This window comes from Zalophus californianus, chromosome 10 (genome assembly GCF_009762305.2).
Source record: "Zalophus californianus isolate mZalCal1 chromosome 10, mZalCal1.pri.v2, whole genome shotgun sequence".
NCBI classification, from domain to species: Eukaryota; Metazoa; Chordata; class Mammalia; order Carnivora; family Otariidae; genus Zalophus; species Zalophus californianus.
The window spans coordinates 99,248,031-99,270,343 of record NC_045604.1 but is presented as its reverse complement, the minus strand read 5'-3'; the positions used below and the strand labels follow the sequence as shown (position 1 = coordinate 99,270,343).

General features: G+C 37.4%; 1 protein-coding gene across 6 annotated transcripts in view; it reads right to left on the bottom strand.

Annotated features, from left to right (window-relative positions):
* Positions 1 to 22,313, bottom strand: part of CALN1 (calneuron 1) — a 539,785-nt gene that overhangs the window by 465,544 nt on the left and 51,928 nt on the right. The gene's annotated exons all lie outside the window — the stretch shown is intronic.

Sequence of the window (22,313 nt, the reverse complement as noted above, 5' to 3'; positions counted from 1 at the left end):
TAAAATCCAGTGGGAGTGAGGACATAGAAAAATGTTCCCTCTTAGTCAATGTTGGTGAGATTGTAAATTGTACCTCATTTCAAAAATGAGTTGGACAATGTGTATCAAAATTTATAAGCACATGGGCATACCCTTAGATGCAGCAATTCCAGTTTTAAGCATTTATCCTAAAGTGATAACCAGTCAATTGAACAGAGATATGTTTATAAGGATATGGAGTATTTTCTTGCTCATATTAATGAAAAATTGGAAGCAAAGCAAATGCCCATCAATAAACAACTAAATGATTAAAGCATGGTACATTCACATAGTTAATACTATTAATTGACATGTAAATATGCCTATGACTTATTGTTCAGTGCTCAAGTCAAGTTACAAAATAGTTTGTCTAGTATAACAGCACTTAAAGTTAGATGCATCTTAATTGCATGTATATGACCCAGCAATTTCTCTCTTAAATATATAAACAATAAAACAGTATTCATATACTCACAAAAGACATGCACTAGAATATTTATAGCAGCACTACTCATAATAGCCTCAAACTGGAAACCACTCAAATGCCTATCAACAATAAAATTGATAAATAAATTATGATATATTCACATAGCAGAGAGATAATATAGCTCTACAATAGTGAATGAACTAAAACCCCCTAAAACCATACAGAAGAGCCTCATAAATATAATGCTGAGTGAAAGAAGACAGATAAAGCAGAATATATGCTTCATGATTACATTTATTTTTAAAGATTTTATTTATTTATTTGACAGAGAGAGACACAGCAAGAGAGGGAACACAAGCAGGGGGAGTGGGAGAGGGACAAGCAGGCTTCCCGACGAGCAGGGAACGTGATGCGGGGCTCGATCTCAGGACCCTGAGATCATGACCTGAGCCAGACACTTAACAACTGAGCCACCCAGGTGCCCCTCATGATTACATTTAAATAAAATTTAAAATCTGGCAAAAGTAATCTATGTCATTAAAAGTCAAGACAGCAGAGGGGCACCTGGAGGGCTGTTGGTTAAGCATCCAACTCTTGATTTCAGTTCAGGTCATGATCTCAGGGTTGTGAGATCAAGCACTGAGCACCTTGGGCTCCATGCTCAGTGGGGAGTCTGCTTGAGATACTCTGTCTTCCTCTCCCTCTGCCCCTCTCCCTCTCTAAAATAAATAAATAAATCTTTTTTTAAAAAAAAAAAAAGAAGTCAAGACAGTAGTTATCCTTGGGTTGATGGGGAGAGGGTTGTGATTGGCAGTGGGTATGAAAATGTCTTCTGAGACGCTGGCAATGTTCTGTTAACTGAGTGCTGGTTACACGGGTACGTTTAGTTCATGGTAATCTGTACACTTACGAGTTGTGTACTTTCCTGCATACACACACATGTACAAACATACACACAAACTGTATACATGGACAGGAAGATGTCAGGAAGGATGTTGGCAAAAAGGTCAGTAGGGTTCTTATTTGGAGAGGGGGATCAAGCATGACTTTGGCTTCCTTCTCTTATCTGTCTGTATCAGTAGATACAGTTATATACAGGAAAACACAATTTAACTGAAGGAATAGAAGTTAAATTTACTGAACATTCAACTCAAAAAGAACAATAAACAAAATGAGAAAGCGGGATAAATGAAGTGACAAAGATGAAGAGCTAGAAAACAGTCAAATATGATGGAAGTAGATGTAAAGTGATCAATATGCTTCTTCCCAAATGACCATTAATGAACTCATGAATTTACACAAATAGACAATGTGTGAAATAGCGCTTTAACCATAAACCAAAGAACTGGGGGAATTTCTGCCGATTTCACAATCACAGAGAATGATGTAAAAACCCATTTTAAAAATAAGCTTATTGAAGTGTAATTGACATATGTTAAACTGCATATAAAGCATACAATTTAATAAGTTTTAATACACGTATATACCTGTGAAGCCATCACCACAATCAAGATGATAAACATATCCATTGCCTCCAAAAGTTTCCTCATATCTCTTCCCTCCACTTCTTTCATCCTCTCCCCTCTCCCATAGGAATCATTATAGTTTTTTTCTAGAATTTTATAGAAATAGAATTTTAGTGTATGCATTTTTGTTGTCTGGCTTCTTTATTTCAGCATAATATTTTGAAATGCACCCATAATTTTGTATGTAACAATAGTTCACTGAATAGTATTTCATTGTGTGAATATACCATAATTTGTTAATCTACTAACCGTTGATGGACATTTAGGTTACTTCCAGTTTTTGACTATTATAAATAAAGTTGCAATGAGCAGTCATGTTTGAATCTTTGCATGAACACATGCTTTCATTTATATTGATTAAATACCTAGAGGTGGAATGGCAGGTCATACAATGGTTGTATTTAGAATGTATTAATATGTATGTTTAACTGTTTAAAGAACTGCCAATTATGCAAAGTGGTTGTACCATTTTACACTCCCACTAGCAGTATATGAGCATTCCAGTGGCTCTACTTTCTCACCATCTCTTGGTATAGTTAAGAAGTCATTTTAATTTTAGACATTTTAATAGGTACATGATAGCATCTCATTGTATTTTTGATTTGCATTTCCTTAATGGTTAATGATATTAGCTATCTTCTCAGGGGTTTATTTGCAAACTGTATATCTTCTTTGGTAAATTATCTGTTCATATTTTTTACCCATTTTATGTTGAGTTTTTTAGTTGAATTTAGAGAGCTCTTTCTATGTTTTGAATACAAGTCCTTTATAAGATATGTGATTTACAAATATTTCCACTCTGTCTGTGGCTCATTTTTTCATCCTCTTAACAGTATCTTTCAAAGAGAAAATTCTTAATTTTGATGAAGTCTACTTTATGAAGTTGTTCTTTTAGGAATCATACTTTTGGGATCGTATTTTTCAAATATTTGCCTAACCCAAGGTCACAAAAGTTTTCTCTCGCCTGGTGATGGGTATTAGAGAGGGCACGTTCTGCGTGGAGCACTGGGTGTGATGCACAAACCATGAATCATGGAACACGACATCACAAAATAATGATGTAATGTATGGTGCTTAACATAACAATAAAAAATTTAAAGAAGAGAAAAAAAAGTTTTCTCTTAGAAGTTTTATAATTTTATGCTTTACATTTAGGTCCAAGATTCATTATGAGTTAAGTTTTGAATATGGTGAAATGTATGGTTGAAGTGTGGATGTTTGTACGTGGATATATATATATATATTTAGCTATCCAGGCATTTCAACAAGTTTTATTGACAAACTATGCTTTCACTATTAAATTGTTTTTGCACTTTTGCTAAAAAGTCAACTGGCCAGGCTTCCACTTCTGGGTAAGATGAAATAAGCCTACTGAGCCCAATATATATCCCACTGAATGCAGTGTAAAATCAGGGCAGAATGCATGGAGCAGCTAATTGAGGACTCTAAAAACAACTACTAGCAGGCAGATTGGGGAAGAACATGAGAATTCAAAGGACCATCCACTAGTGATGAGTTTATCATTATTTTCTTCTGGTATTTCCAGGCCTGAACTTAGGGAAGTCTGAAACTTGTGAGAATTAGCACAACACAGAAGATTCCAGGTGATGCCTCAAGCTCTGACTTAATGCATGGGGAGGTGATTTCCTAAAAGAAAGAAGATGAAATTCACCATCATTATTTCTTTTTTAATTTTTTTCTCTATTTTCTTGCATCTCAGCCCTCAAACAATCCATAAAAGCAAAAGCAGTAGGGGCAATGAGAGACAGTAGGAGCCTACAACTCAGAGGAGGGAAAACCTTCCTCTCTGACCGGATAATATGTGGTCCCAAAAGGGTTGTAAGGACCTCCATTGCGTCTTGTCTTCCTCTGTCCTCCTTTTGCTTGTCTGACACAAGTGCAACTGTAGAAAGGGTACAGTAGATTGAGGTAATAAAATTTGTAGCTTTCTAGTTGGAGGACCAAAACAGAGAGTACCTGGAAAATGAAAAGTGCCGATAAGATCATGAATGAGGAAACTTTGCTAAGGTGACTACTGTAAATTGTTTATAAACTTCTGGTCTCAACCCCATATGAGTAGATTGATCTGACCCTAACAAGTATATAGAGACTTTGAGAATGGAACAATGGGTTAGATAAGAGCCCATGTGTCAAACTAGCCACTGGTGTCACTCAAATGGGACAGATCTGAATAGGATGCAAAGGCTTTGAAAACTTAACTGAAATTGGAATTCCAACCAATATAAATGGGAGGCATAAACCCAACCAGGCTGATTGCCTGCTAGCATGTGTGTGCATGTGCACGTACACACACAGATATGAATAGAAATAGATCTGCCCTATTCAGGGCAGATCTGAATAGGAATGCAAAGGCTTTGAAAATTTAACTGAAATTGGAATTCCAACCAATCAGAATGGGAGGCATAAACTCAACCAGGCTGATTGCCTGCTAGCATGTGCGTGCGTGTGTGCGCGCACACACACACACAGTCAACATTGTCCATAATATATAAATAAGACCCTGAGTCACATGGCAAAATATTCCAAATGTCCAGGATATAATCATAAATTCTCAAAATACAACAAAACAGGAAAGGCTATACTTGCTTGGAAAAAGATAACCAAACACATGTCAGTGCCAGGAGGACATGGATATTGGAATTATCTTTATACTTTACACATACTTTACAGCAGCTATCATACAATACTCCAAATAAGGGCAAAAACTTTTGGAAAGAATGGAAAGAAAGTCTCAGCAAAGAAAAAGAAGATATAAAGAATAGCCAAAGGAAATTTCAAAACTTAAAAGTACAAAATGAAGACACACAGGATGAGCTCCACATGAGATAGAAAAGGAAAGAGCCAGAGAACCTGAAGGAAGAACTTTAGAAATCTGAACAACACAGAAAAAAAAGTTTGAAAAAAAGTGAACAGAGCCCAAAAGGCCCATGGGACAATACTAAAAGGCATGTTACCAGAGTCCTAAGGGAGAGGAAAAAGAGTGTGGTACAGAAAAAGTATTTAAAGACATAATGGCTGAAAACTTCCCAAATTTGGTGAAAGATACAAACCTATATAGGTCCAAGACTTTCAGAGAACTGCAATAGGATAAAGCCAAAGAAATCCACGCCAAACACATCATACATTGCTGAGAACTAAGGCAAAGAAAAAAGAATCTTTTCAAAAAGGATTTTATTTATTTATTTGACAGAAAGGAGGGGGGACAAACAGGGGGAGCAGCAGAGGGAGAGGGAGAAGAAGACTCCCCTCGGAGCAGGGAGCCCCACTCGGGGCTCGATCCCAGGACCCTGGGATCATGACATGAACCAAAGGCAGACGCTTAACGGCTGAGCCACCCAGCTGTCCTAAGTAAAAAGAATCTTGAAATCCGACAGAAGACTATGGTGCATTGCTTGTAGGAAAACAGTTTGAATCACGTAACTGGATTTCTCATGAGAAATCATGAGGCCAGAAGAAAATAGAATAATACTTTTGAAGTGCTGAGAGAAAAGAATTATTGACAAAGATTTCTATATACAGTAAAAATATCCTTCAGGAATGAAGGTGAAATAAAATTCTTAAATGCAGGAAAGCAATGAGAATTTCTTGCCAGCAAAACTTCTCTAAAAGAACTGCTAAAAGAAGTCCTTCAGATAGAAGGTAAATGATACAAAAAAGAAACTTAGAACATTGAGAATGAAGAAAAACAATAGAATGGTAAATATTGGGGTTAGTGTGACAGACTATTCTTCTCTTGAAATATGCTTAATGGGTGAAATTTAAAACTGTAACGTTATTTGATGGGGTCCCAATGTATGTAGAAGTAATGTATAAGACAACTATAACAGAAAAGAGGAATATAAAGGGACCTATGTGGTGGTAAGATTTCTACATTCTACTTGAAGTGATAAAACAGCAAGTGACATCAGTGAAAATGACAGAATAGGGAACTCTAAAATTCTGTTACTCCAAAAAAGTAATTTTTTTAAACTGGCCAAAAAAAGTCAGAATGAACTTTCTTGGATATCTAGAAATTAGCCAAAAGCTTGTGGAAACCCAAAAACCCACTTACTCAAGAAAAAAACAGTTGCATCTTGGTAAAAACAATGAGTTTTGGAGTATGTTAACTTATTCTAGTCTCTGTCCTCCAGATAATTAGTAGCCCTGAAAGTGACAGTCCACATTCCCGGCACTGGTAGTAGAGATAGCAGAATGGACCTCATTCACAAATACTTGTAATTATTTTGTTTTGACCTGTCTGATGGCTCAAAAGACTTGATTTTATCTCACCTAACTTGGTTGCCTTGTGCTCATGCCACTCCTCAGGGGACATTAGTTGAAAACATTGACAGGCAAATATTTTAGTCACTGCTGCCTGAGCCAAGGGGAAACAATTGGGCTAAACAATAGACTAACCAAAAAAATTTGGGAGGAAAGCCTGGGAAATTAGACACTTTGGGAGAAAAGGACTTTTGAAAAACTCTAACATATTCCTAAGAATTTAGAGGACAATATGCATTCCCAGGGCTGTGGGCATGCTCAGGAAAGCCCTGGGAAGGCCCTAAGTACTCAACTCTGGCTGACCTTTAGGCTTTATGCAGGCAGAAAGTGAAGACTATGATAGTCATCAATTTTTTGACTGAGTGTTAAAGACATGCCCTAACTGAGCTGTTTTACAAAGACTGAGAGATGTTTTTGGTTCCAAGAGTTTAAGGAAATCTCTACTCAATTATTAGCTAACTATTAAATTAACAGAACAGAGACTTCAGTGGCTACACATGACAAAGTATCTAGACTTTACAAAATTAATTCAGATAAGTCACAAAACAAATAAAAGCAACAACTAAAGCAAGCAGCAACAACAAATCCTGGGGTTAGGAAGAGGATCTAGTTTCCAAAATTATCCCTTTATAATAGTAGTAGTAAAAACGCCCAGTATTTAAGAAAAATTACAAGACATTCAAATAAAGAAGAATGTATTGCCCATATGGTCCACAGAGAAAAAGACAATCAATAGAAACTGTCTTTGAGGGAGTCCAGATGTTGGACTTAATACACAAAGACTTTAAATTAGCTATTTATAAAATGTTCAAAGAGTTAAGGGAAACTATATGTAAAGAACTAAAGGATGATAATCCCCAAATTGACCTACCTATTCAATGAAATCTATATCAAAATTTCAGCTCCCTTTTTGCAAAAATGGACAAGCTTATCTCAAAATTCATATGGATTTTCAAGGGACCCTGAATAGCCAAACAATTTTTCTAAGATTTAATTTATTGATTTGAGAGAAACAGAGCACACAAGAGGGGTAGGGGCAGAGGGATAGGGAGAAACAGACTCCCTGCTGAGCAGGAAGAACAATGTGAGGCTCAATCCCAGCACCCTAGGATCATGACCTGTGCTGAAGGCAGATGCTTAACCAACTGAGCCACCCAGGCGCTCCTGTCAAACAATCTTGAAAAAGAGAACAAAGTTGGAAGACTCACTCTTTGATTGCAAAGCTTACTACAAAAGTACAATTATCAGAACAGGGTAGGAATAGGAACAAGGATAGAAATACACAGCAATGGAATAGAATTGAGAGTCCAGAAATAAAACCCATATATTTGTGGTCAATAGATTTTTGACAAGGGTCCCAAGACCATTTAATGGGGAAAGAAGAGTCTTTTCAGCAAATGTTGGGACAACTGGATACTCATAATGCAAAAGAATAAATTTGAATACCTATTTCACACCATATACAAAAATTAACTCAAAATGTATTAAAAATCTAAATATAAGGGCTAGAACTACAAAATTCCTAGAGGGAAATATAGGTGTAAATCTTCATGACCTTGGATTAGGCAATAGCTCCTTAAGTATGACACAGGGAGTACAAGCAACAAAATAAACAGATCAGTCGGACTTCATCAAAATTGGCAACTATTGTGAATCAAAGGACAATATCAAGAAAGTGAAAGACAACCAACAGAATGGGAGAAAATATTTGCAAACCATATATCTGATAATGGTCTGATATCTGGAATATAAATAAGTCTTTAAACTCAATAACAAAAGATAACCCATTTTAAAATGGGCAAAGAATTTAAATAGCTATATTTCCAAAGAAGATATACAAGTGGTCAATAAGCATATGAAAAGATGGTCAACGTCCTTAATCATTAGAAATAGGCAAATCAAAACCACAATGAGATCAAAACCCACTAGGATGGCAACAGTAATAAAAATTTTTTAAAAATAATAATGAAATTAATAAGTGTTGGCAAGGATATACATTGCTGGTGGGAATGTAAAATGATATAATCACTTTGGAAAAGTTGGAAGTTCCTCGAAAGTTAAACATAGAATTACCACTCAGCCTAGCAATTTCACTCCTAAGATAAACAAAAAGAGCTGAAGTATATGCTCGCACAAAAACTTATACATAAATATTTGTAGTAGCATTATTCATAATAGCTAAAAACTGGAAACAACATAAGTGTCCATAAACTAATGAATGGATAAACAAAATATAGTATATTCATAAAATGGAATATTATTTAGCCAAAAAAAGGAATGAAGTACTGATACATCCTACAACATGGCTGAACGTGAACACATTATGTTAAGTGAAAGAAATCAGACACAGAAGACCACATATGGTATGATCCAACTTACAAAAAGGGTCCAAAATAGACAAATCCATATGGACAAAATGTAGATTAGTATTAGCCATGGGATGGGGAGAAGAGAAAAATGGGAAGTATAGGATTTCTGTTTGGGGTGATGGAAATGTTCTGGAATAAGATAATTGTGCTGGTTGCACAACACTGTGAATATACAATCAACCACTGAGTTATATACTTTAAAATTGTGAACTTTATGCTATGCAACATTTATGTCAATAAATCAATTTTAATATACACAATTTAAAAATATGAATTCTAATTAGATTGTAAAAAATTAGATATGTGTATTGTAATTCCTAGAGCAAAAGCAGAAATATTATACCAAGAGATACAGTAAAAAATAATAGATAAGTTAGAGTGAAATACTAAAAAAGCATTTAAATAACCCAAAGAAGGAAGAAGGGATAACAGAGGAGTGAAAAGCAGAAGATATAAACACATAACAAACAATAAAATTATAGACATAGTGCAAATATATTAATAATTGTATTAATTAAATTAATTGTATAATTAATTTAGACGCCCCTAAGCTAAACAAAATTTAAAATGCATTTGTAGGATGGAACTGTGGTTACAGGAGAAGTCATAATATGAAACGGTTACATTAGAATAGAAAAACAGGGTCGCCTGGGTGGTTCAGTCATTAAGCATCTGCCTTCGGCTCAGGTCATGATCCCAGGGTCCTGGGATCGAGCCCCGCATCGGGTTCCCTGCTCGGCGGGAAGCCTGCCTTTCCCTCTCCCACTCCCCCTGCTTGTGTTCCCTCTCTTGCTGTCTCTCTCTCTGTCAAATAAGTAAATAAAATCTTAAAAAAAAAAAAAAGAATAGAAACACAGTCTCAAACCAATAATATGAGCTTCTCCTTTAACATTCCTGAGGAAAGAAAAGCAGAAGAAATAAAGAGCAAGGGGGAATCAGTGAAATTGAAAACAGAAACAATAGGAAAAATCAATGAAACCAGAAACTTGTTGATCGAAGATAATGAAATTGACAATCCCCTAGTAAGACTGAAAAAGGAGAAAAGAGAGAGGTCACAAATTACTTGTTTCAGGAATGAAAGAAGTATGTCACTCTAGATCTACTAAACGTTAAAAAAAAGATAAGAAATAATACAGGCAATTCTATGTACGTAGATGTGAGAGCTTAGATGAAAAGGACCAAAAAATTCTCAAAATCACCCAAGATGAAACCTAATATAGATGTGGATAACCTGAGTAGCCCCATGACTAGGACACAGATAACACGAATTATCCTGTAACTATTAGCGAAATTGAATTTGTGATTAACAACCCCAGCTGGTTCCACTATCCCATTCTACCAAATCTTTTAAAGAAACAAATACAACAGTTCCACAAAATCTCTGCCAGAAAATAGAAGGGAAGGAAAGACTATCCAACTCATTTTTGGAGGCCAACATTATCCTGATAACAAAACTAGACAAAGAAAATACAATGAAAGAAAACTACAGACAATATCTCTCATGAATGTAGATGCAAAATTCCTTTAAAAAGAATCAGCAAATCAAATCCAGCAAAACAGAAAGGACAATGCAACATAACCAAGTGCTGTTTATTTCAGGAAGGCAAGTCTGCCTTTAATATTCAACAACCAATCAATGTAATCCAGCATAATAATAGCCCAAAGGGGGAGGGGGGAAACAAAACAAATGGTCTCATAAATAGATGCAGAAAAAAAAGGTGACAAGATTCAACCTCCACCCATATTAACAAAACTCTTAACAAACTAGGAATATAAGAGAACTTCCTCAACCTGATAAGGGGCATCTACAAAAAAGCTAAAACTAACATACTTGATGGTGAAAGACTCAAGTCTTTCGCACTAAGGTCAGGAACCAGGCAAGAATATCCACTTTCACCACTATTCCTCACCATACTGTCGGATTTTCCCCAAATGCTGTCTCTGACCTTAAAACTTAAGCTTTCTTCATGTCAGGGTGACCTTGCAGCTTCCTAGCCAATCATCTAGAAAGAAGTAAGCTTACGTAGCGCTATTCCTCTGAAAAGAAGTTCCTAGTAACCTACAAAGTAATGTACTTCCTCATGTTTTATAAACTGGGCTGCAACTGCAGAGAGCGAGTGTCTTATCTCTCGATTTTGACGTCTCCCCATTTGCAGTTTATTTCTTGCTCAACAAAATATTCACATCAAGTAAAACTCTGAATTTTCTTTTGACAATGCCATTTGATTTTCTTCATAGGTGAATATGGTAGGCAAAATTCTAAGATGGCTCTCCTGACTTTCCTCTTCCCAGTATCCATGCTTTGGTGTAATCCTTTTCTCTACAGCGAAAGCAGAACTGTGACTCACTTATAATGAATAGAATATGGCAAAGGTGAAGGGATAAATTTAAATTTCAAAGTTGCAAAAGTAATGAAAATATCAAATAAGCTGACTTTTAGGTTAACCAAAAGGGAGATTAGCCTGGATGGGCCTGAACTAATTAAGTGATCCCTTCAAAAGATCTATAGGTCAGAGACTCAAGTAGTAACGTCTCTCTCTCTCTCTCTCTCTCTGCCATGAATTCTATAGCTTCAAGGAAACTAGTTTCGCCAACAGCTTAAAGGAGCTTGGAGGCAGATCCTTCCCTAGCCAAACTTGCATATGAAAATGTAGTCCCCTGAACATTTTGATTTTAGCTTTTTGAGACCCTGAAAAGAGAACCCAGCTAGACCTAACCAGACTCAGCCTACAAATATTGTGAGACAATCAATAGGTATTTTAAGCCACTAAATTTATAGTAATTTGTTATGCAGCAATAACAAATTAATACAACCATGTTATCTGTAAATAAAGAGTTTTACTTTTTCCTTTTCAATCTGGATGCCTTTTATTTATTTTTCTAATTACACAGGCTAGACCCTTAGTACAATGTTACATAGAAGTGGAGAAAATGGGTATAGTTTTCTTGTTCTTGATCTTAGGGGTAAAGCATGCAGTCTTTTACCAGTATGATGATGGTAGCTATAAGTTTTTTTGGAGATGTTCTTCATCAGGTTGAGGAAGTTCCCTTCTATTCCTAGTTTGCTGGAAGTCTTTTTTAAAAAAAAAAATCAGGAATAGATGTTGGGTTTTGTTGAATGCTTTCTCTGCATCTATTGAGATTATATGATTTTTTTTCTTTCATTCTGTTATAGTGAATTATGTTATTTGATTTTAAATTTTTTTTAAGATTTTATTTATTTATTTGACAGAGAGAGACAGTGAGAGAGGGAACACAAGCAGGGGGCGTGGGAGAGGGAGAAGCAGGCTTCCCGCGGAGCAGGGAGCCCGATGCGGGGCTCGATCCCAGGACCCTGGGATCATGACCTGAGCCGAAGGCAGATGCTTAATGACTGAGCTACACAGGCACCCCTGTTATTTTATTTTAGAATGTCAAACCAAGTGCTCACTTCAGGAGCACATAGAGAATGTCAAACCAACTTTATATTTTTCACATAAGCTGCCCTGCTTGATTATGGTGTATTATATTTTATGTAATGTTGGATTTGATTTGTCAAAATTTTGTAAGGAATTTTTGCATCTATGTTCATAAAGGATATTGCTCTGTAGTTCTCTTCTAATGTTTTTGTCTGCTTTTAAAAAATCGGGATAATGCTGGTTGAGTTGGGAATTATTCTCTGCTTTGCAGGGATTTTTGTAGGAGTTTATGTAGAAATGGTATTATTTCTTTACTAAATTTGTTCAGTAGAATTCACCAAAGAAGTCATCTGGCTCTGGAGTTATTTTGTTGGGGGGGGGGAAGATTTTTAACTACAAACATAATTTTTTTGACTGAGATAGCACTATTCAGGCTATATATTTATTTTTGGGTGGGCTTGGTGGTGTGTGTCTTTTAAGAAATAAGTCGATTTCATCTACACTGTCAAATTTACTGGCATAAAGTTATTCACAATGTTCTATTTTTATTCTTTTTTTTTAAGATTTTATTTATTTGACAGAGAGGGAGACAGCAAGAGAGGGAACACAAGCAGGGGGAGTGGGAGGGGGAAGCAGGCTTCCCACTGAGCAGGGAGCCCGACGCTGGGCTCCATCCCAGGACCCTGGGATCAGGACCTAAGCCAAAGACAGATGCTTAACCAACTGAGCCACCCAGACACCCCTATTTTTATTCTTTTAATCTGTAGACCCTGTAGTGATGTTACCTCTCTCATTCTTGATATTGCTAATTTGTGACCTCACCTTTTTTTTCTTGATCTAGCTACAGGTTTTTTAAATTTTATTGATCTTCTCAAAGAACCAGCTTTTGGTTTCATTGATTTTATCTATTGTTTTTCTATTTTATTGATTTTTTTCTGATCTTTATTCTTTCCTTCCTTGCTTTAGATTTACTTTCTCTTCTTTTTCTAATTTCTTAAGGTGGAAGGTTAGATTACTGGTTTGAGACCTTTCTTCATTTCCATATGGATATTTAGTGATATAACTTTTCCTTTAAGTACTACTTTATCTACATTCCACACATTTTGATATGATGCATTTATATTTTCATTCAGTTCAACATAATTTCCAACTTCTCTTTCAAGTTCTTTGACTCATAGGTTATGTATGTGGAAGTACATTGTTTATTTCCCAAATATTTGGGGGTTTTTTTTCCAACTATCTGCCTGCCTGATTTCTAATTTAATCTCACTGTGATTCATGAACATAACTTGTAAGACTTGAACTCTTTTAGGTTATTTATTTATAGCTCATAATATGGTCTATTTTGGTAGATGTTCCATAGTCACATAAAAAAGAATGAACATTCTGCTGTTATTGGAAGGAATATTCTACAAATTCTAATTACGTCAAGTTGAACAGTAGTGTTATTCAAGTCAAGTTTGTGTAAAATCTCCAACTGTAATTTTGGATATGTCTGTTTCTCCTTGAAGTCCTATCAGTTTTCACTGCCTGCACTTTGAAGCTCCTCCTTGAGTGGAGGCCTAGAAACTCCTCAGGCAGTATGTTGGGGCAATCAGAGGGCTCACTTTTTTTCTGTTTCTTAGGTTTTCCCATTCATTTTTTATTGTATTGCTGTGAAAACCATTGTTTTGTGTATTTTCCAGTTTCTATTGTTATTATTGTTTCAGGTGGGAGGGTAAACCCAATTTATGTTCTTGTTTCCTGACCAGAAGCAGAAGTCTCTTGAAACTCCATTTTTAAATGAAATATGTTCACCTCTTGTATTTGAACAACACAAGCAATTTCGGGGAATGTCGGACAAGTTTTGATTCAGACCTACCATTTACTTCTGATTCCAGGGAAAGCCAGTTCTAGACTGAAGAGAAGCTGAGAAAGCTAATAATTTGGTTCCTCTTCAAAATGATTTTCTTCCAATATTGACCAATGTTTAGTGGGAATTTGGGGACTTACATTTGTTTTAGAAATACCTCTCTATTTTCAAAATAAGGAACTTCTTATATGTACTAAATGGGACAAAACATTATAACATTTTTCCTTTTGAATTAGTACTAATTTGTGAGTTTTGCCATCCCACAGAGTTGACTGGAATTAATACCTCTCTAAAAAACATAAACATAATTTACATGAAATTTTTATTGCAGTCTTGTTGAAAACACATTTAAAAACTAGAATTTTCTACTTCCTGGTCTGTGGTAGAATCTATTAGGACTCATTTTCTCTTACAGTTGGGTTGGTGCCAGATGACTAGTTCTAGCCAATGAAATGTGTGCTAAAGTGATATATACCCCTTGGATATAAAAGCAATTAAAAGCTGGTGTGTCCTGTTGGTGGGAATGCAAGCTGGTGCAACCACTCTGGAAAACAGTATGGAGGTTCCTCAAACAGTTGAAAATAGAGCTACCATACGATCCAGCAATTGCACTACTGGGTATTTACCACAAAGATACAAAGGTAGGGATCCGAAGGGGTACGTGCACCCCGATGTTTATAGCAGCAGTGTCCACAATAGCCAAACTGTGGAAAGAGCCAAGATGTCCATCGACAGATGAATGGATAAAGAAGATGTGGTATGTATACACAATGGAATATTACGCAGCCATCAAAAGGAATGAGATCTTGCCATTTGCAACGACGTGGATGGAACTGGAGGGTGTTACGCTGAGTGAAATAAGTCAATCAGAGAAAGACATGTATCATATGACCTCACTGATATGAGGAATTCTTAATCTCAGGAAACAAACTGAGGGTTGCTGGAGTGGTGGGGGATGGGAGGGATGGGGTGGCTGGATGATGGACATTGGGGAAGATATGTGCTACGGTGAGCGCTGTGAATTGTGTAAGACTGTTGAATCACAGATCTGTACTTCTGAAACAAATAACGCAACATATCTTAAGAAAAAAGAAAAAGAAGAAGATAGCAGGAGAGGAAGAATGAAGGGGAGTAAGTCAGAGGGGGAGACGAACCAGGAGAGATGATGGACTCTGAAAAACAAACTGAGGTTTCTGGAGGGGAGGAGGGTGGGGGGATGGGTTAGCCTGGTGATGGGTATTGAGGAGGGCACGTTCTGCATGGAGCACTGGGTGTTATGCACAAACAATGAATCATGGAACACTACATCAAAAACTAATGATGTAATGTATGGTGACAATAAAAAAGATGAAAAAAAAAAGCTGGTGTGTCTCCTCTTTTTCTCCTCCCTTGCTATGTGACCCTGGAGGCCCTGTGCTCCCCATGGCATAGCTCCCAGATGGCGCAGCACGTCTCCATCTGTATTAGCCTTCATAGGAGTGACATATACACTTTATTCATTAAGCCACCAAGATTTTAGGTTACTATGACAAAGTCTACCCTAATGAATACGGTTTATTCTTATTTTATCTGATAATAAGGTAGATTTTAAAGGATATATTGAAGAGTATAAACTTAGATAAGGTACATTCAATTAATGACCATGGTGCTAGCTAACAGTTATGAGGTGTAAACCATGTGCCAGACATGGGACTAAATGCTCTCTATGAATTATCTCATTTAATACAATAGTTACACCAGTGAAATTACTCCACTCTGTAAATAGCACTACTCCATTCATTATGTTGTGACAGAATGCTGACTGCCAACTCTAGGTAACTATCTGGTTTTTCTCTGGTCATGGTATTAATGACATAGACCAAGTTTCACCTTGCAACTGGTGCAAACACATTCATAAAACTATCCAACAAAATAGGACACTACCAGTGAAAAATGTTCTTCACACTATTTGAAGGTACTCTTATTATCACGATCACAGGACCAATCAATATTTTATGTTACATAAGGTGTGCATAGAAATCTTAATTAACTACCATATTTCTCATTTATCTCAGTAACGTTAGCACTCCATAGAGAAATGGCTATCATTACACTTTTTATCTATATAATTATATCTACATATATCTACAAGGATTTTCATACATTACATTTCAATACATTTCAGCAACAAATATCCTATTTACAATACTTTTCCTTCTATTCCATGCACCAGGGGGCATACCTAGTTTCTTGCAGAGTAAGACTTGCAGAGAATTGAAGCAGAAAGAAGAGCTGAATGAATGAGTGAGCGAGGAGCACACCATGCTGGCAACCTCAGAAAATATTTTCATGCACTTGAGAGGTGGTTACCATGTCCTAGCATCAAGGTAATATTAAGGGAGACAGCAGCTGACAGCTCCTCAAAGTTTACATGGGTAGATTGGTGATAGATACAGATGCGTAACTAAAAGGGTATCTATCTCTCCATATCTATTTCAGTATTTAAAAGTATTATAAATAGGATATTTGTTATCGAAACATAATATATGAAAAGCACTATAGATGGAGAGTTGGAAGCAGTGCCCGTGTTTGTCAATTTTGTGAATTCTTTAAGAGTCCAGAAATCCAACAATCAGAAAAATAGAACAACCCACACAGGTCCCAGAGCCCCAGACGAAATGGGTACTAGTTAAATTCCACAAACTGGTAAGGGCCAAGCTTCAGTAAGAACAAACAAGCCAAACGTGGAGCCTATCAGACAACATCATAACATGTGGGAGAGGATGTATTGCCCAAGAGGCTCAAGGAAATAGCTTATTCTTGAAGGTGACATCTTAGGAAACAGAAGTAAATTCTAGAAACCATGTCCTTGGGGTCATGATAAAGGATAAGGAAGACATGAGCTTTGTGACCTTGGGACGGGGAGAGAACAAATGAAGGCAAAGGCAGAGATACAAATGGGGAAAGGAAGGAAACGTCTGGCAGCAGAATAAAAGTGCTCATTAGAGGCAATGAAGTGTAGATGCCTTCGGCTCAGGTCATGATCCCAGCATCCTGGGACCGAGCCCCTCATCGGGTTCCCTGCTCGGCGGGAAGCCTGCTTCTCTCTCTCCTACTCCCGCTGCTTCTGTTCCCTTTCTCGCCGTGTCTCTCTCTGTCAAATAAATAAATAAAAATCTAAAAAAAAAAAAAAAAGAGTCGATGTTTCACTGAAAAATAAATCAAAGCTTTGCTATGGGAGAAAAATTAGAAGATCCCAAAATGCAGAAGGAAAGGATGAAGGTTACACATGTCAAAAAGGAAATGAATTAAGCATGGAGGGCAAAGAAATAGAGACGCAGCCCAAGAATTAGATGTGTTCCCTAGGAATAAACCCAAGCTATAGAAAAGAGGGAATAATAAAAATAAAGAATTTTTTTCTAAATTGATTAAAGTATGAAGATCAAAATGGATCACATTGTCCTGACAAAATTAATAAGAGACTCACACGTAGACTACGTGCTGGAAAATTTTTTGAAATTCAAGGATGGTGGGGAGGGTAGGAATCACTGGAAGGTAAAGGCAAAACACAGCATGAAACAAAACAGAAAGACGCTTCCCAAGCCTCTGGGACTCTAAGATGAATCAAAACTCTACGTGTTGCTGATCAGCCCTTCAGCTGATTGGTGTCCAAGGGCATTGTCCAGCTGTGACGCAGCGGTGGCCACCTCCATGAGGATCAGCAACAGAAACTTTCATGGCAGGCAGCAGAGGTTCAGGGAGAGGAGGTGGTACCTTGATGGTAAAAGATGATGGTTGAAAGGAGGAAAATGACAACTGTCAGTCAAGAGTCAAGAGAGCCTGCGCACACAGCCATGTGAGAAATGCCTCAAAGTCTTTGGGAAGCTTACATTCCCAAAGAGTGAGTGGCAGGCAGTCAGGAAAATGCTGCTTGGTGACTGTTATAACTGCGTTTGTAACTCAAGTCTATTTTGGGTTAGAATGTGAGCCCTGGAGAGCAGGACCGGTGGGATGCTGTCTTCACTTATGCCCCCAGCAGCTGACATGAAAGGTCCTTGTGTAACTGCAAGCACATGACTTTATTCTCACCTCCCAGAGGTTGTTCTGAGAAAGGCTGGGGGTGAGTCTGTAAACTGAAGAAGAGAAAAGCCCTTTCCGAAAATTGGCTCCTGTCCAGTCAAGGGAAAAAAGTGATGATTTCACAGCTTATTTCCAATCCAGAGTGAAAGTAAGCAGTTGGCTCTGTTGTCGTATTATTGTCACAACCATACCCACTTCTTGTACACAAATGCATCCCTGAGTATGACTTAGCAAAAGAAGGAGGAAAAATGCTTTCTCCATGATGAGCAGGGAACGTTTTGCTGGTTATATTGCCTTTAATAAAATAGTTTTCTTCTTTTATATGGACTTATGCTGAACTATCTCTGGGAATTATTGCTTGTCAACTGGGAGGTGAGTGACTTGCAAATGTGTGCATGTATCCATATTCTCTCCAAGCTCCTCTCCTAGGAGACCAGAAGATCACCAGGAGAATGAAAGCATATGTTGACTTTAACACATGGTGCTGGCACAACTGGACATCTGCATGCAAAAAAATGAAACTAAACACAGGTTCATAAAATTAATTCAAAATAGATTATAGGCCTAGGTGTATAACACAAAACTACAGAATTTCTAGAATAAAATATAGGAGAAGTCTAGGTGACCTTGTGTTTGGTAATGAGCTTTTAGATAAAATACCTAGAGCATGATCCATGAGAGAAAAAAATGGTAAGTTGGACTTTATTAAGATTAAAATAGGGGCACCTGGATGGCTCAGTCGTTAAGCATCTGCCTTCGGCTCAGGTCATGATCCCAGAGTCCTGGGATCGAGCCCCGCGTCGGGCTCCCTGCTCCGCAGGAAGCCTGCTTCTCCCTCTCCCACTCCCCCTGCTTGTGTTCCCTCTCTCGCTGTGTCTCTCTCTGTCAAATAAATAAATAAAAAATGTTTTAAAAAATTAAAATATTATGCTCACAAAAGGTCCTGTCAAGAGAATGAAACAACAAACCCACATTGGGAGAAAATATTTGAAAAAATACATATCTGACAAAGGACTTATAGCCAAAATATACAAAGAAATCTTGAAATTCAACAATAAACAAGCAACTCAATGAAAAAAATGGAGAAAAGATTTGAACAGACACCTCACCAAAGAAAATATACAGATGGCAAATAAGCATATGGAAAGATACTCCACATCATATGTCATCAAGAAATGCAAATTATTCCAACAATGAGACACCACTATACACCTATTGGAATGGCTGAAATCTGAAACCAAAAATGAGAATATCAAATGCTAGCAAAGATGTGAAGCAACAAGAACTTTCTTCCTTGCTGGTGGGACTTGCAAAAATGGCACAGCCACTTGGGAAGACAGTTTGGGAGTTTCCTACAAAGCTTAACATATTCTTATTATGATCTCCAGCAATCGTGCTCCTTGGTATTTACCCAACCAATCGAACCTTATGTCCATACAAAAATCTGCATGCAGTTTTATGGCATTACCTTTATTTATAAATCTATAGATAAATCTATAGATTTATAGCAACTTTATTCATAGTCACCAAAAACTGAATGCAACCAAGATGTCCTTCAATGGGTGAATAGATAAGCAGACTGTGGCGCATCTCTAAAGTAGAATATTATTCAGCAATGAAAAGAAATGAGGTATGAAGCCATAAAAAAGAGACAGATCTTACATGGCTATACGTAAATGAAAGGAGCCAGTCTGAAAAAGGCTGCATACTGTAGGGTTCCAATTAAATGGCATTCTGGGAGGGTGCCTGAGTGGCTCAGTTGGTTAAGCGACTGCCTTCGGCTCAGGTCATGATCCTGGAGTCCCAGGATCGAGTCCTGCATCGGGCTTCCTGCTCAGCAGGGAGTCTGCTTCTCCCTCTGACCTTCTTCCCTCTCATGCTCTCTCTCTACCATTCTCTCTCTCTCAATAAATAAATAAAAATCTTTTTAAAAAAATAAAATAAATGGCACTCTGGGAAAGGTAAAACTATGGAGACATAAAAAGACTGGTGGTTGCCAGGTGCTTAGGGATAAAGGAGGAAGGTTGAATAGGCGGAGCACAGGGTGTTTTTTAGGGCAACAACACTATTCCACACGATACTATAATTGTGGATATACGGCAGTATGCATTTGTCAAAATCCATTGAACTTCAGGCCAAAGGGTGAACCTTAATGTATGCAAATTTTAAAATAAGAGTCCAGCAGAATCTCAGGATGGAATGCAGAATGTGGCAAATCAATCTGTATTTAAATGTATGAAACAACTTCACTGAAGGGATAGGGGGCATGTTGACATAAGTAACTTTGGAAATGAGTGGATCTGTAAAACTAAAGGAAATGGAATTGCACATAAAAGCATTGTCTTCGATAACGTTTCCCACAGGTGTAGTGTTAGCTCATCTGACTATGAATGTGTTGCAATTAAACGAGTAAATGGATGGTGGATGGTAGGAGATGGCTTTCTCACTGTTGAAGCAGGAATTTACAGGTAAGGGCAGGCTGCTAGAATGATCCGTGTGATAATGGATTAGAGTTGAAGACATCAGAATAACCCCTGTTTAGCTTAATATGGACACAGATGGTTACATCAGAAACATGTCTAGGTACTTATGCCTATACGTAGGTTAACGCACACACATATATTCCTTGCCCCGTCCACTGAGAGGGCCCAGAACCAACAATACTTCAGTAGTAAAAAAGTACACGGAAGGCTCAGATGCTGGTTTCCAATATCATTCTCTAATAGAAGAAACCAGGCCAGCATGCTGGAGCTGGAAATATGCAAGATAAGCCTGGAGCATCTTACAGCGTCAGAAATTTAGGAAGTGCTCAAAACACAGGAGCCAAGAGCTCCCAGTGGCCAAGGCTGCAACCATCTGAGCAACAAAACAAAGTTGTATTGAATTATTACCCAAAATATAAAATAAATATCCATGAGTCCATATGTATGTAAACACATAGTCGAATAAAGACAAAATCTCCCATACAGAATTCCAGATAATTTATGTAGATACTCTGCCCTTACAGAGATGCAGATGGAGCATAACTTCTCATTTCCTATGTGTAGACTGAGCAGAGTAGCTTTCTTCCAAAAAATATAGTATGCAATCCAGTAATTCCATTACTGGGTATTTATGCAAAGAAAATGAAAACATGAATTCAAAGAGATATATGCACCCCTATGTTTATTGCAGCATTATTTACAAGAGCCAAGACATGGATGCAACCTAGGTGTCCGTCAGTAGATGAATGGATAAAGATGTGGTACACACACACACACATATTTATATATACAGTGGAATATTACTGAGCCATAAAAAAGAATGAGAGCTTGCCAATTGTGACAGCATGGGTGGACCTAAAGGGTATTATACTAAGTGAAATAAGTCAGACAGAGAAAGACAAATACCACATAATTTCACTTATGTGAGGAATCTAAAACACAAAGCAGAAGAACAAACAAACAAAAACCAGAAACAGACTCAAATACAGAGAAGAAAGCGGTGGTTGCCAGAGGGGAGATGGGCAAAATAAGTGAAGAGGATGAAGAGGCACAAACTTCCAGTTGTAAAATAAATAAGCCATGGGAATGAAAAGTACAGCATGGAGAACATAGTTAATAATATTGTGGTAATGCTATATGGTGACAGGTGGTAACTCTCATTAATTGTGGTGAGTGTGGTGTAATGTATAGAATTGTCAAGCCACTATGTTGTATACCTTAAACTAATATTAACATCATGTCAACTGTACTTTAATTTAAAAAACTGAAAAGAGTACAGTGTAGAAAGAGAGAAAATTAGTAACTTTACAGTGGAGAATCCTGACAAACACCTCAGCTAGGTGATCAAGGTCAACATGGACAGTGATAAGTCATGTTTATAGTATGTACCTTTGATAGGATGTGATAAAAATGGCACTTTACCTCCAAGGTCTTCCTCCCCAAAGCCCATGGCCCCAGTCTAATCATAGGAAAAACATTAGAAAAATCCCAGTGGAGGGACATTCAAAATACCTGATCAAGGGGCGCCCGGGTGGCTCAGTCGCTAAGCATCTGCCTTCAGCTCAGGTCATGATCCGTGGGATCGAGCCCCGCATCGGGCCCCCTGCTCAGTGGGAAGCCTGCTTCCCCCTCTCCCACTCCCCCTGCTTGTGTTCCCACCTTCACTGTGTCTCTCTCTGTCAAATAAATAAAAATTTAAAAATCTTTTTAAAAAAATACCTGATCAATACCCCTCAAAACTGTCAAGGTCATCAAAAGTAAGAAGAGTCTGAGAAAGTGTAACAACCAACAGGAGCCTAAGGAGACATGACAACTAAATGTAACATCACATTCTGGACGAGGTCCTGGAACAGAAAAAGGACGTTAGATGAAACCTAAGGAAATTTGAATAAAGTCTGGA